Raw genomic sequence first — 13,754 nt, 5'->3', positions numbered from 1 at the left:
TCTCTTTCTCTGTCTCTCTCTCAAATAAATAAATAATTTTCCTTCAAAAATTAAGTAAGTAAATAAATAAATTAATTAATTAAATTAAAAAGACAAAGGACAATGGTAAACTTTTTTAGATGGATAAAGAGCATTGAGATAATGACCAGAATAGCAAGGGTTTAAAGCAGAATGTACCATGAAAAGATTTAATTAAGCAAAAGGAATATGTGAAGAGTCTTTTAGTAACATAAGATTTTACAAAGGTATAGGAAATAAGTTAGAAATTAACTTTCACTTGTCTTCTACATAGGTGGAGCTGAGCCTCTAGGTTTCAGCTTTCAGGAAGCCTATCTTGATTCTCTGTCTTATACCACAACATTTGGGTATTTCTCTTATGTGTTCCTATAATAATATGCACTTCCCTTATCCTAGCACTTACCATATTATATTGAAACTTGTCGAAATACCCTGCTAGGCTTTTGATTCCTCAAGATCGGATTTCATGAATGTTTTAATTGTAGTGCCAGTGTCTGGAACATAATACATAGGACAGTGCCAGTGTCTAGAACTCAGTAAATCCTGATTAACTAAATGAGTAAGTAAATGAAACTATAGTACAGAAGTAGAAGGTAGAAGGCTTTGAATAGATAGTGCAACTTATGGTACATATGTGGTATAAGGTATACCATATTTGGATAATATAGATAGAGCTTACTCTGCAAATATTCTCAAAGTTCATAGTGTTGGGGTTGGGGCTAGCATGGTGGAGGGTAGAGGCAGCAGTGGATATTTTGTTTACACTCCAGTAAAATTTTGAAAATAGTCTGTAAAATTTGGGAAGATAGAGTGATGATGGTCTTCTCTTCGGCAAACCTATTTTTAATTAAATGGAATTTTCTTTGTCATGGCTTTACTTTGTTATAGTACTCCAACTTTTAAAACAAAGGGTGAATATATAGGACAATTCTTCAAAAAATATGTGGTGGCTAGTTCCATATGAATTGGTGATTTCCAACCTTGCTGTTACAAAGGCAAATGCATAGCTAGTGTGGGAGAGTTATGACTTTGAAAAATTGATTGGAACCACCACATTCCATTATTTTCTTGCCTGTTCAGAGTCTTATTTTATGTTTGAGTGAGTTAAACTATCTGATTGTTTTAGACACTTCATAGTGAAATATGTGCTAAGATATAGACTGTTCTGACATGTGTACATAATTCTTCCTTCTTGAGCTTCTCTGCCTTCTAGGTCTTTTCTTTTTTTCTCTACTTATTCCTACAATGTTTCCTTCTCTTTTTAATGTGCTGCATCCTGTTATTTCTTCCACCTAAATTTAACTCACAAAGAGTTAAAAAGAAAAAAAGAAACAAGAAAAAAAACCCTATTACCCATTTAAAATATCCATTTTTTCTCTTTTCTCTGTGTTAATGCCTAATCCAATTCCATCACATTTAGCTAAGGTGTTAGGATGTTGCTTACTTAGCATATGTCATTCCTTTTTGACTATAAACCCTAAGTGGGTAGTTATTTTTTTAGTCTATTTTTGCGTGGCCCAAACTTTTCTTTCTTTTTCAAATTTATTATTGATCAGCTTTTCTAATGTGATATATAATTAATACCACGCCAGTTCCATTCTGCATTTCCTCTCTAAATAAATACTTAAATTATAACCTCAGCTTCTAATTCAGTATGAGAAAGCTAGAAAATTTTGCGTGTGTGTGAAGGGACAATGCCCACATATAAGGCAATTATATGTAATATATCTGTTGCTCATTTACAACTTTGGCATTGCCTACATTATCTACATGTCCTGTATATCTGTATAAGATCACGTTGAGCCTGTGTATAATATTTGCCATTGATACTGCCAAAGTCCTGAATTGAATTCTTTCCAGAAATGTTAAGGTTTGAGTTTATTGTTTCAAGTTAATGAGTATGCCTTTAACTCAAGGCAAAGACAAGGGTTGAAACCAGATTATGTGGCCTTAAACCACACAACAATTTCCCTTGTGAAATTTTTTGCTGTTTGAGTTTAGTTTGTATAAAATAATCAAAACACTCTGTAGGAATTATAAGCTTCTAAAGTGTTTTATCCCCATAGAGCAGTTTAGATCATGTGTGGCAGTCCGGAACTTAGAAAGTGGTTGACTTAATTTATTGTAAGCATTAGAAATCAAAATTAGCATTAAAAATCAACCCCTTGTGACTTTTCCCCTCTGAGTTGATCTTACGTAAAACAATCGCTTATACTATAGGATTCATCAGCTTTTGGTGAACTTTTATTTTGGTTGTATAATGGTATGAAATGGTTGTAAAAGATTTGGAATCAAACTTGAATCACTTCTGAGCTCTGAAAGTCATTAAAACATAGAGACCTGTAGACTTTTATTGATAAACATTTTGATTACAATTTTATTTTAGAGGACAATTCTTAATTTCCATGTTTGTGTACTTGTTGGGTTCCAAGATCTCCTCAGTCATCTTTTTTTTCATTGTTATTCAGGACTAAACATAGATTTTAAAGTTGTTTTTTTTAGTTTTATGTTGAGAAGTGGATGTGTTTCTTTTTTTTTTCAAATATAAACTTAATATATAAGAAACTTGTGATTATGTGAGCATTTACATATGCTTTATATATACATGGAGTAATTTATTTAAAACCAAAGTTTGCATAGGACAGTGGAAGCTGCAAAGGCCTGTTTCCTAATAACTTCAGTTTGCTCTAAAGAGCTTTACTTCAAAAGCAAAATAAAACAAATAAAAAACTGACTTTGCTTTCTAGGCTTTTAAAATACAGCAAATTCTCTATAGTTAATGAATTACAATATTAGATAATAAGTCACATAACATCCGTGGCATGTAATTTTTTGCAAATGAAATTTGTGTATCCATGTAAATGTTTTTGTATTCTTTTTTATACATTACCTTTTTCTCCTCAGAAAAACAAAGAAAAAGGACCAACTTTTCTAAAATAAATACCAAAAAATAGATGGAGAAGGGGAAGGATTGGTAACTGTAAAGTCAATGAAATCTAACATGGATGAAAGTGTCTTTACTTAATACTGATCACTTTTGAGGAACAACTGGATATTTTAAGGTGACAACTCTGTAATTATTTTTGGAATACTATGTTTGCTTTATGAAATCCACAACCATTTCTGTTTTCCTCTTAGTACAGCAATTTGGTGAACTGTAATTTACTGCAATTTGTGTGGACAAGGATTGTAGATTATATTTTGCTATTAATATTCCCACATACAAATTTATATCAACAAATCCAGAGGTGGCATATGACCAAATTCAATGACTTATGCTTAAGAAAACAATAGTTAATTACAGTTTTAAAAGGTAGTATATTTTCCAGCCATTCAAAAACACAAAACAGCCTTCCAGCAGTAATCTGGAGTTTGTACCGAATGAAGGCCTCTTGCTGAAATGTCTGTGGGACCTCTTTGAAGCTTGGTGCTCATTAGGATGTGCATGCAGAACAATTTACTATTCAGGGGTCTGGTTAGGATAGTACAAAACCAAAGCAGTCACGAATAGCCTAGTCCTTTGCATGTCCCAATAATTCACCCTGCTAATAGACTGGAGGATAAATGTTCATTATGGGAGATATATATACTTTAAATTGTGCACCTGAGTACTATATGGAGTTATGTGGGAAGACAAGACACCTGCTTTTGATGTTTGTTCAAAGGACACAGAAAGATCCTCTCAGCTCCCAAATTAACCCCTGTTTGAGTTACCTGCATCACCTGACATTATCATAAAAATTCACCCTATGAGTTTAGACAGTATATCTAGAAATAAAACTCCCTTAGAGAGTTTTTGATTCACATGTCAATAATTTAGTATTTCCCCCAATACTTTATAATTTACAAAGTTCTTTAGAGATAATTTTGTGGGCCACTGTCATTTTCCTATTAGCAATGAGGAACTGAGGCTAAGAGAAATTATATAACTTGCTTAGGGTCATGGCTAATGGCAGGTGGAAACCTCTGACTCCAAATCTAATGTTTTTATTATTGCATTACAGCAAGGCTAGAACAGACTACTGGCTCACTAGTTAATACACGGGATAGTTTGGCAGGCTAGTGGATCAGTGTTGGGAGAGGTTGAAAAGGTGCTTTAGGTCAAGGTGAAGAGGGAGGCAGTCAAGCACACTGGGCACCCAGGGTTGGGTAGGGGAGGAGTTGAGGAGAGAGATGGAACCAATTAAAAGGAAGCAAGTTAGCAAAAACAGAGGTAGAAATCTTATGACCAACCTTACTCTTTAAGATTGCTCATGGCTATAAGAACAGTAAGTCTCCTCTTGCCACAGCTCCTAAGGGGCTCCATGATATTTTCCAAATACCATTCTTCTATGTTGAGAAATACAGGTTTGTTGAGAAAGGGGATTTAGACTTTTACCTTTTCTAGTAATTCTTCATGGGACTTATTTAGGCGAAAGAAAAGATATATGGCACTCTACCAGTACTTTGTGAGTGGCCTCAATGACGTATAGGAGAATCTCTGCCAACCATGTATTTCTTTCAGTTAAATTTTTTCATCATCATCATTAACAAGCACTCTTTTAGGGCTGAAGGATCTGAAGCCAGATTGCCTGGGTTAGACTCTGTTTCTTACTAGCTATGTGACTCTGGGTAATTTCCTCTTCTGTTAAATGGTCATAATAATAGTAGCTACCTCATATGTTGTTGCAAGAATTACATAAATAAATACATGTAAAGATCTTAGAATAGAGTAAGCTTTCAATGAATTTAGATATTATTACAATTCACAGAAAAGTATAATCAGGGCATGCCACAAAAAGCATGGACATAATTGAAAAGACTACCCCAAACTTTTGATGTTTTAATTTATAGTAATTATTAATATTTTTCTTAATAAGGACTTTTTTTGCTTTATAGTTAGTAGCACTATAATGAGACTTTTTTTCTAGATTGGGACACATGATATAATTTAGTACTTTTTATTCCATAAAGATATTTCCTAACAAAGTATTAGTTGCTTCTTTCATTTTTTTTCTCATCCTTGAGGAGGTAAGAGTCAAGTCTTTTGCCTTAAAATATACTGAATCCCAAGAGAAACATTTATATAATAAGCAACTGGAAAGATCAGGAGATGTAAGAAGACCACAAAATGTAAGAAATAAAACACAGGAAGCCTGGGCTGAAAGTAAGAGGACCAGGCTTAGGAAAGGGACCTTTGGCCTAAACAGAAGGCTCTGGGAACCTCAGACAAGAGGAGAAAAATTACCATATTTTTTGTTTGTTTGTTCAAGTCAGTTGGTTTATTTCTCATCAATATTATATGAAGATGGTAGAAGTTATTTTGGATCAGCTAAAGGAAAATAATGCAGTTGCTTGGTGCTTGCTTATCTGAATTTTTATTGTTTCCCTTCATAGTTGTCTCTGTTTCTTGAATACTCCATGCTCTCTTTTGCTTTTTGAAGGGTAGAACTTTGCACATACTGTACCCCTTACAGAAAGTTCCCCAACAAACTCATCCTTTTTCAGGTTAACTTCTCTTCATCTCTAGTCAATTTAAATGTCATATCCTTGAGATATCTTCCCTTACCCCTAGATTAGGCTCCATTCCCCATTAGATGCTCTTAGAGCAGCTTCAGAACTTCCCCATTGTCACACTATATTGTTCTTATCTAATGTTTGTCTTCTCTAGATTGCAAACTCCGTGACCACATAGCTCTTATCTCTGGGGTTCTGGAAAATGTACTCTGTCTTGATCTGGATGGTGGTTTACCTACATAAAAATTTTTAAAAAGGGGCACCTGGGTGGCACAGTTGGTTAACTGGGTAGCACAGTTGGTTAAGCACCCTACTCTTGATTTTGGCCCAGGTTGTGAACTCAGGGTAGTGGGGTTGAGCCCTGCATTGGGGCTCTGCGCTCTGTGCAGAGTGTGCCATTAAGACACTCTCTCCCTCTCCCTCTGCCCCTCCCCCCCTCTAAAATAAATAAATAAATCTTCAAAATTTTTTTTGAAAAACCCCACTAAGATCGATGCAGATTCTATGCAGATTATGTATGCCTCAATAAATAAGAACAAAAAATCAGCACTTAGCTGGAATTTAATCTGCACAACACCAAACCTTGAGGTTATGTAGAACATTTTGAATGATTAGAAAAGTTCTTCCTATACTTAGTTGAAATATGCACTCCTATAATTTTCATCTGTTGGCCATATATCTATTCTCTGAGCCAACTATAAATAATTCCTTTTTTTTTTTTACAGGATGCTTTTTAAAATATTTGATGAGAGCTTTCATGTTCCAGGCAAATCTCAACCATTGCTCTCATGACAGTTCTAATTTTTTAATTGTCTTGGTCTTTCCTCAGCAGATGTTCTCTAGTTTATTAATGTTGTTCAAAATATGGTACCTAGAACTGAACACAGATTCCTAGTATTATCTGACCAATGCAGAGTACAACTTGCCATCACTTCCCTTGAAATTATATTTTGCTACTATTAAACAGACTAAAACATTTTTGGTTCTGTTTAGTATTATCTTTTCTCATATTAAGACTCCTTTACAACTCCATTTAAAAACTGCCATTAAACTAGATCCCCTCCATCCATATTTTCATAAGTCATTTTTTAAAATTAATTCAGGCCTGGGTGCCTGGGTGGCTCAGTTGGTTAAGTGTCTGCCTTCAGCTCAGGTCATAATCCCGGGGTCCTGGGATCTAGCCCCACAATGGGCTCCCAGCTCAGCAGGGAGCCTGCTTCTCCCTCTGCCTGCCACTCCTCTGCTTGTGTTCTTCTCTCTCTTTCCCCATCAAATAGATTAATAAAGTATTTAAAAATAAATAAATAAGGCCTTTAAATCCTGTTGGCTTTAGGCAATAATGGGTTCCAACTTATTCCACCCAAAATTAAATTCTCTGTTTCATAGGTTCGCTATGAAGATTAAATATAATAATGTCTACAAAATGTGTTTTATAAAATGCATAGTACATGCAAATTTAAAGAAAATAATTATTGAGATAATTTTGAAACCTAAGACTTTCATTATTTCATGTTTTTTATAAAGAATATTAAATGTAAAAAGCACAGGGACAGAGTCCTACAGCATAACTTCCTTTTAAATTGATATCCGATATCAACACTTTTTGTCTTACTTGTTTAATCATTATTGAACAGGAAAATAGCTGAATGCCGTATGAAAAATCAAGATACATTAAAGAGCATATAGAAATAAGACAGAAGTTGAATAGCTTGTATTTTTTGTATCATCTCTTAACATATAATTAACTCCTTAAGCAATAATCCTATACAGTCTTACTTATAGCTTTATAATACATTTTCATTTTTGGTAGATCTTGACTATTGTTGGTCCTATGAATTTCCATACACTATTGAATATGTTATTCTAGTCCTGCATTTGTGCATTCACGTGCACACGTGCACACACACACACACACACACACACAGTCTAAGATTTTGACTAAGATTGCTTTGAGTCTATGGATCAATTGGGAGAGAACTGACATCTTTAAAATAATTTGTTTTTCTAATCCATGACCACAGTATGTCTTTCCACTTATTTAGAGTCTTTTTATTGTTTTTCAGTAAAGTTTGTAATTTTTATGTAAAGGTCTTGCACATCTTCCTATGTATGTCATATTTTTGTATCGTGCTAAGTGGTATTTATTATAAATATCATTCTCTAACTTTGTTGCCAGTATAAAACCTAACTGATTTTTGTTTATGGATTTTTTTAAATTTACTAACCTTGTAAACGCTAATTAATTCCAACTTTTTTTTAGATTTTTTTTTCAATTATCTTACGAGGTCATGCCAATCCCTTTAACATGTACCTTTCTGTGTCTTTCTATTCTAATCCATCTCTCTGCCCCATCCCCTCTCAAGCTACTCCCCTGTGTCTTGTTTTTAATAATTTATTTAATGTTTCAAGATATTGTTTTAACACACATATGTATTCCTTTAAAAGAATATTTTCATTTAAATTTCTTTTAATTGTATAAAAGATATTATATCATATATAATATTCTTGTACTTATAACCAATATTGCATTACTTCATTCTTATTACTGTGGAAAGAAAACATGGGAGAATACCTTCTTGATCTTGGTGTAGGGAATGATTTTTATTAAGACTATATAAAATTAGTATCTCTTTTCATCAAAGAAACTTTTAATATGGTAAAAAAATATTACAGAAAGTAGGGACTTGAACAGATATTTGTATGCCAATGTTTAAAGCAGCATTATTCAAGATAGCTAAAAGGGGGAAAACAACCCAAATGGCCATCAGCAGATGAATGGATAAACAAAATGTGGTCTGTACATACAATGGTATATTACTGTACACTGTGGATGAGCCTTGAAAACATGGTAAGTGAAAAAAGGTAGTCAAAAACATTATGTGATTCCACTCATATGAGATAAATTTATAGGCAAATTCATAGTGACAGAAAGGAGAATAGTGGTTAGGAGAAGCAGAGGGGAGGAGAGCATGAGGAGTTACTGTTTAATGAGTTCAGAATTTCAATTTGAGATAATGAAAAAGTCTTGGAGATGAATAGTGGTGATGCTGGCACAACTGTGTGAATATATGTAATGCTACTGAATTGTACGCTTAAAAATAGTTGTTATGTGTAATTTACCACAATATTAAAAAATACATGGTATAAACTAGGCAGTATTTATAGCAACTATAACTCAAGAATATAAAAGACCTAAGGGAGCCTGGGTCACTCAGTCGGTTAACCATTTGCCTTCGGCTCAGGTCATGATTTCAGGATCCCGGGATTGAGCCCCGTGTTGGGCTCCCTGCCCAGAGGGGAGCCTACCTCTCCTTCTCCCTCTGCCCCTCCCCCTGCTTGTGCTCTTGATCGCTCTCTCAAATAAATAAATAAATAAATAAGTAAATAAATAAATAAATAAATAAAATCTTAAAAAAAACAGAACTGTAAGGAAAGGATAAACCACTCAATAGAAGAATGAATAGAAACCATGAACAGGAGAAACCGTGGCTGATAAACACTTGAAGAGGTATTCAAACCTCAGCAGTGATAGGAAAATGCAATTCAAAGCCCCAGTGAGATACCATTTCACGTTCACTTGAACAGCAAATACTAACAAGTCAAATAACCTAAGTGCTGGAGAGGATGTGGAATATCTTTTACTCATCATTGGAATATAAATTATTATAACAACTTCAGTTGTTCATAAACTCAACATTTCAACAGTTCTTTTCTTAAATATTTACCCAAGAGAAACTCAAGCTTTCACTGCAGAAATATTTATAGTAAAGTCTGTAGCTACATAATAACAGAAAAAGCTTGAAAAATCCCAAATGTTCCCTGAAAGGGAATAGGTAACTATATTTTTGGTATCTTCAAACCGTGTATTATAGTGAACAGTGGATTATAGTGGCACCAGAATACTGATGAATCTTTCAGACTTCTTATAATACATGCTTGGCTCATTAACTATCAATACTTCATATTGATACATATATGTATTTAATTAGCTGCATCTCACACATTTTGGCATCCAGTACTTTTATTACTGCTCAATACAAAGTATTTTCTTATGTTTATAATTCTTTCTTTTAATAATGCATTATTTAGAAGTACCTTAATTTCTAAACATAGTTTTTTTTCTACTTCTTAAAAATTTTATTTGTGTTTACTTACACAGTCTATATAATTTCATTCCTTTGAAATGACCTGAGATATGTCTTATATGCCATTAAATGGTTAATTTCTGCAAATGTTTGGAAAAAATGTATATTTTACACTTCTTTTGTGCAGTATCCAATATTTGCCCCTTAGGTCACTTTTAGTAATTATTTTGTTGAAATCTGTATCTTTACTAATTTTTTGTCTGCTTATTCTTTCAATAATTGAAAAAATCGTTTTACAGTCTCCCACTATGATTATGAAGTTCTTTCTTTTGTTCTGTCACATTTTCCCCCTTATTTATTCTGAGGCTATGTTCAGTATATAAGAATTGAGAATTGTTACATAGCTTTCTTTATACCGTGGGAAGGCTTTTAACTTAAAGCCTATTTAACTGATAGTAATATAGCTATACCAGCTTTCTATTCATGAATGTTGCCATGGCATACTTTCATACTTTTACTTCCAATTTTTCTGTGCCTCCATATTTTAGAGAGATCTTTTGTAAACAGCATTTGCTTCTCTTGTTTCTTTTTTTCTCTTTTCTTGCTGTCTTTTAGATTAAATTTTTAAAAATTCAATTTGTATTTCCTTTGGTTAGTTTAGAACCTATACACAGTGTGTCTAGTCTTTTAGTGGTTACCATGGAAGTTATTACATGATTTCTTAACTAATCAGTGTTTAAAGTCAGTATTTTTATTATTCTCCTAGAGAGCTGAGGGCCTTAAGACACTTTAACTTCAGTATCTCACTCTCAACTTATTTACTGCTGTTGTAGTTTATTAGTGTGGTGAATTTTCAATTTTTAAAATGTCCACATGCTATTATAATTATTGCTTTATATAGCAAAGTTACTTTGTATTTACTACTTTATTTTTCATTCTTTCCTGTATGTCTCATCTTTCATCTTTTTTTAAAATTTTTAAATTTTGGGGCGCCTGGGTGGCACAGTCGTTAAGCATCTGCCTTCGGCTCAGGGCGTGATCCCAGCGTTCTGGGATCGAGCCCCACATCAGGCTCCTCTGCTGGGAGCCTGCTTCTTCCTCTCCCACTCCCCCTGCTTGTGTTCCCTCTCTTGCTGGCTGTCTCTCTCTGTCAAATAAATAAAATAAAATCTTTAAAAAATAAATAAATAAAATTTTTAAATTTTTAAATTTTTTTTAAGTGGGCCCCATGCCCAGCATGGGCTTGAACTAACAACCCGCAGTCAAGAGTCGTGTGCTTTGCTGACTGAGGCAGCCAGGTGCCCCCACATCTTTCATCTTTCGCCTGAAGAGTGTCTAAAATTTGTCTTTTCTGTTTGGAAGCTTCTAAAAAATTACAAGTTTCATATGTGTGTGTATTTACTTATTTATTTTTACTTTTATACTGCATTACTTTTGGAGAGTGCATTTTTTAATGTTTACTTTTTCGTTTATTGGCAACTTTGGATGCATTTTTAGGTTTTGGTTCCCAAAGGGCATTTTTTACAAATCTTGAAGCTGCCCCTCTGGCCAGCTTGCCAGCCTTTTTCTTGTGTGTTATTTCCTTGCCTCTGTTCATGTACACTCTGATTCTTTCCAATTCCTGCTTTACTGGATGTTCCTGAGGATTAACTCCCTGAGTTGCCAAATAAACCCAAAGCATTGAATTTAATGTGTAAGCAGAAACTAAATCAACTTTTGCTTGTTCAAAGAAATGAAACTTCTGCAACAACTCATTTCTAGAAACCTACATCATGGTCTTCAGCATCTCATCCATAGCACCAACAGAATTCTCAAATGTTGATAAATACTCATGAATTCTTTTAAAGATTTATTTATTTGAGAGAGAGGGAGAGCCTTAGCGGGAGGAGGGGCAGAGGGAGAGGGAGAGGGAATCCTTGAACAAACTCCCTGCTGAGTGCAGAGCCTGACACAAGGCTTGATTCCAGGACCCTGAGACCATGACCTGAGCTGAAACCAAGAGTCAGCCACTTAACCAACTGAGCCACCCAGGCACCCCAATACTCATGAATTTCTATTGGATAGTCTTCATTAATTTCTTTACTTGCTATTATGACCAATTTACGGGTCTTCTACTCCTGTCTCTGGAAAGTACATTTTTTAATCTGAGAAATTTTTTTTATGTTATGGAAAATTCTCAGCTATTGCTTTTTAAAAATATTTTCTCCTATCTAGTTTTTGCATTTTATTCATACTAAAATGCTAAAAATGAGCATCTGTAAATATACTACCCTGCTTAAGAACTAGACATTGCCCATGCTACAGAATCACGCTTTGCTCTTCCTTTCTCTTGTCCCTCCCCACTCCCTGAGAGAACCAGCATCCTGGATCATCTTCTCCTTGCTTTAAAAAATTGTTTTATTACATATTTTTTTAGTTTTACATAACTTTTCAACTTTATAAGGTAACTTCATACTAAGTCTTTTGGACTTGCTAGTCCTAAAAATCTAAAGTTTGGTTTCTAAAGTGAATCTATGTTTTTGAGGATATAGTTCATTTATTTTCACTGTTACATACTGTTCCATTGTAGGAATATGTATCATCCTATTCTGCTGCGGATTATTTTGTGGTTTTTTTTTTTTCTGTTGGAATCAATGCTGGCAGACAGATGCAAGGGGTTCTCTAGAGAATGCACTTAGAAGTGAAATTGCTCATGTCAAACTTAAGAAAATTCCAAATTGTTTTCCAAAGTGATTAAATCAATACACTCTAGCTAATAATATGGAAAAGTTCCTGTTATTTCCTATCTTCACCTATATGGTATTGTCAGACTTCTTGTTTGTTTTTTGCTTTTGTTTTGTTTTGTTTTGCCAATCTAGTAGGTATAAAATGACATCTTATTGTTGTCTTAATTTAGTTTCCAAAATTACTAATGAGATTAAGCTTTTTACTACATACTTATTTGCCAGTTTTATTTCCTCTGTATGAGATGCATGTTTATGTATTCGGCCCATTTACCTATTAGGTTTTGTGTCTTCTTATTGTTGAAAGATTCTGTTTTAAATATATAATAATTCTTATTCCTTTGTTGATCATAGTTGTTAAAGATATCTTCTCCCTTGTCTTGCTGCTTGTATTATTTTTGGGGAGAAAGAGGTGGAACTAGATAAATTATTTTCCTCACCAGTTACAGCATGAAAGAAACTTCCTAAAATGTGTTATAGTTAATTCTCAACTTTTCATTAGAGAAAGGTTGCTTTACCCCTTCACGCACCATCATTTTGAAGGTCAGTTTTGTTTTCTTTCCTCTCCAAAAGGAATTTTCTGTAGCACTCAGGGAGATCTTTCTTCCGACATCCCTTCTTCAAGTCTGTTAATAACATATACTGGAGGCAGGGACAGGAAACAGTGTAGGTAGGACCACTACCCCAGGGCAGAACCAAAGGGTTGCCCACAATTTTCAGGATTGCCCTAAACTTTGTCTTGGCTTTAGCAACATTGGCTTCAATATCTGAGATGAATATTTTACAACTTTTTGAGATTTATGATCTGTTTCACTTCATCCATAGTTTTGCCTCATCATATGGACACTAAAGTATATGCATTCTTTTGGTTTACAGGTGTTTTCCTTCTGCCAGGTCAGGAGTGCCTTGGCAGAGGGGCATCTCATACCATGCCACCAAAGGATTCTATCTTGGATCCTCAGCACTTTCTGATTTCAGTTATTCACTGAAGCCTGAAATCTCCAGGAGCATCAAGTCAGATTTACCCTGAGCTAACTGTTGTATGGTGTGTGTTTGACATGAGAAGGTTTACCTCTTAGGGATGTTATCCAGGAGAACACTGACAAGGGCCTCCGGCTTCACTCTTCACTCTTTCAAGGATTGAGACTCCCTATCAGTACATACCTTGTAGCAGTTGATTAGGAGGATGGTGTCCAGAGCAGGTGAGCAATCAGGAGTAGCATGGGCCATGTGGCTCTGCAGACAGAGGAAGAACTAGATATCAGTATCAAGGAACATGCAAGCAAAGACAGACTCTGGCTTTCTTTGTAATTTAATTTTTTAAAACCTGTGTGGATGTATAATTGACATAAAGAAAACAACCCATACTTAGATACCCAATTTGATACATTTTGACTTATGTATTCCTGCAAAACATTTCCACAACTAAGAC

At 34.4% G+C, this 13,754-nt stretch overlaps 1 pseudogene; it reads right to left on the bottom strand.

Annotated features, from left to right (window-relative positions):
• Nucleotides 1-11,049: 11,049 nt before the first annotated feature.
• On the bottom strand, nt 11,050-13,552 carry LOC123794910 (nuclear nucleic acid-binding protein C1D pseudogene; annotated as a pseudogene).
• Nucleotides 13,553-13,754: the final 202 nt, after the last annotated feature.

Source organism: Ursus americanus, chromosome 12 (genome assembly GCF_024610735.1).
Source record: "Ursus americanus isolate L20-20 chromosome 12, mUrsAme1.1.p, whole genome shotgun sequence".
Classification (NCBI taxonomy): Eukaryota; Metazoa; Chordata; class Mammalia; order Carnivora; family Ursidae; genus Ursus; species Ursus americanus.
The sequence above is the reverse complement of the archived record's forward strand: the minus strand, read 5'-3'. Positions and strand labels throughout refer to the sequence as shown.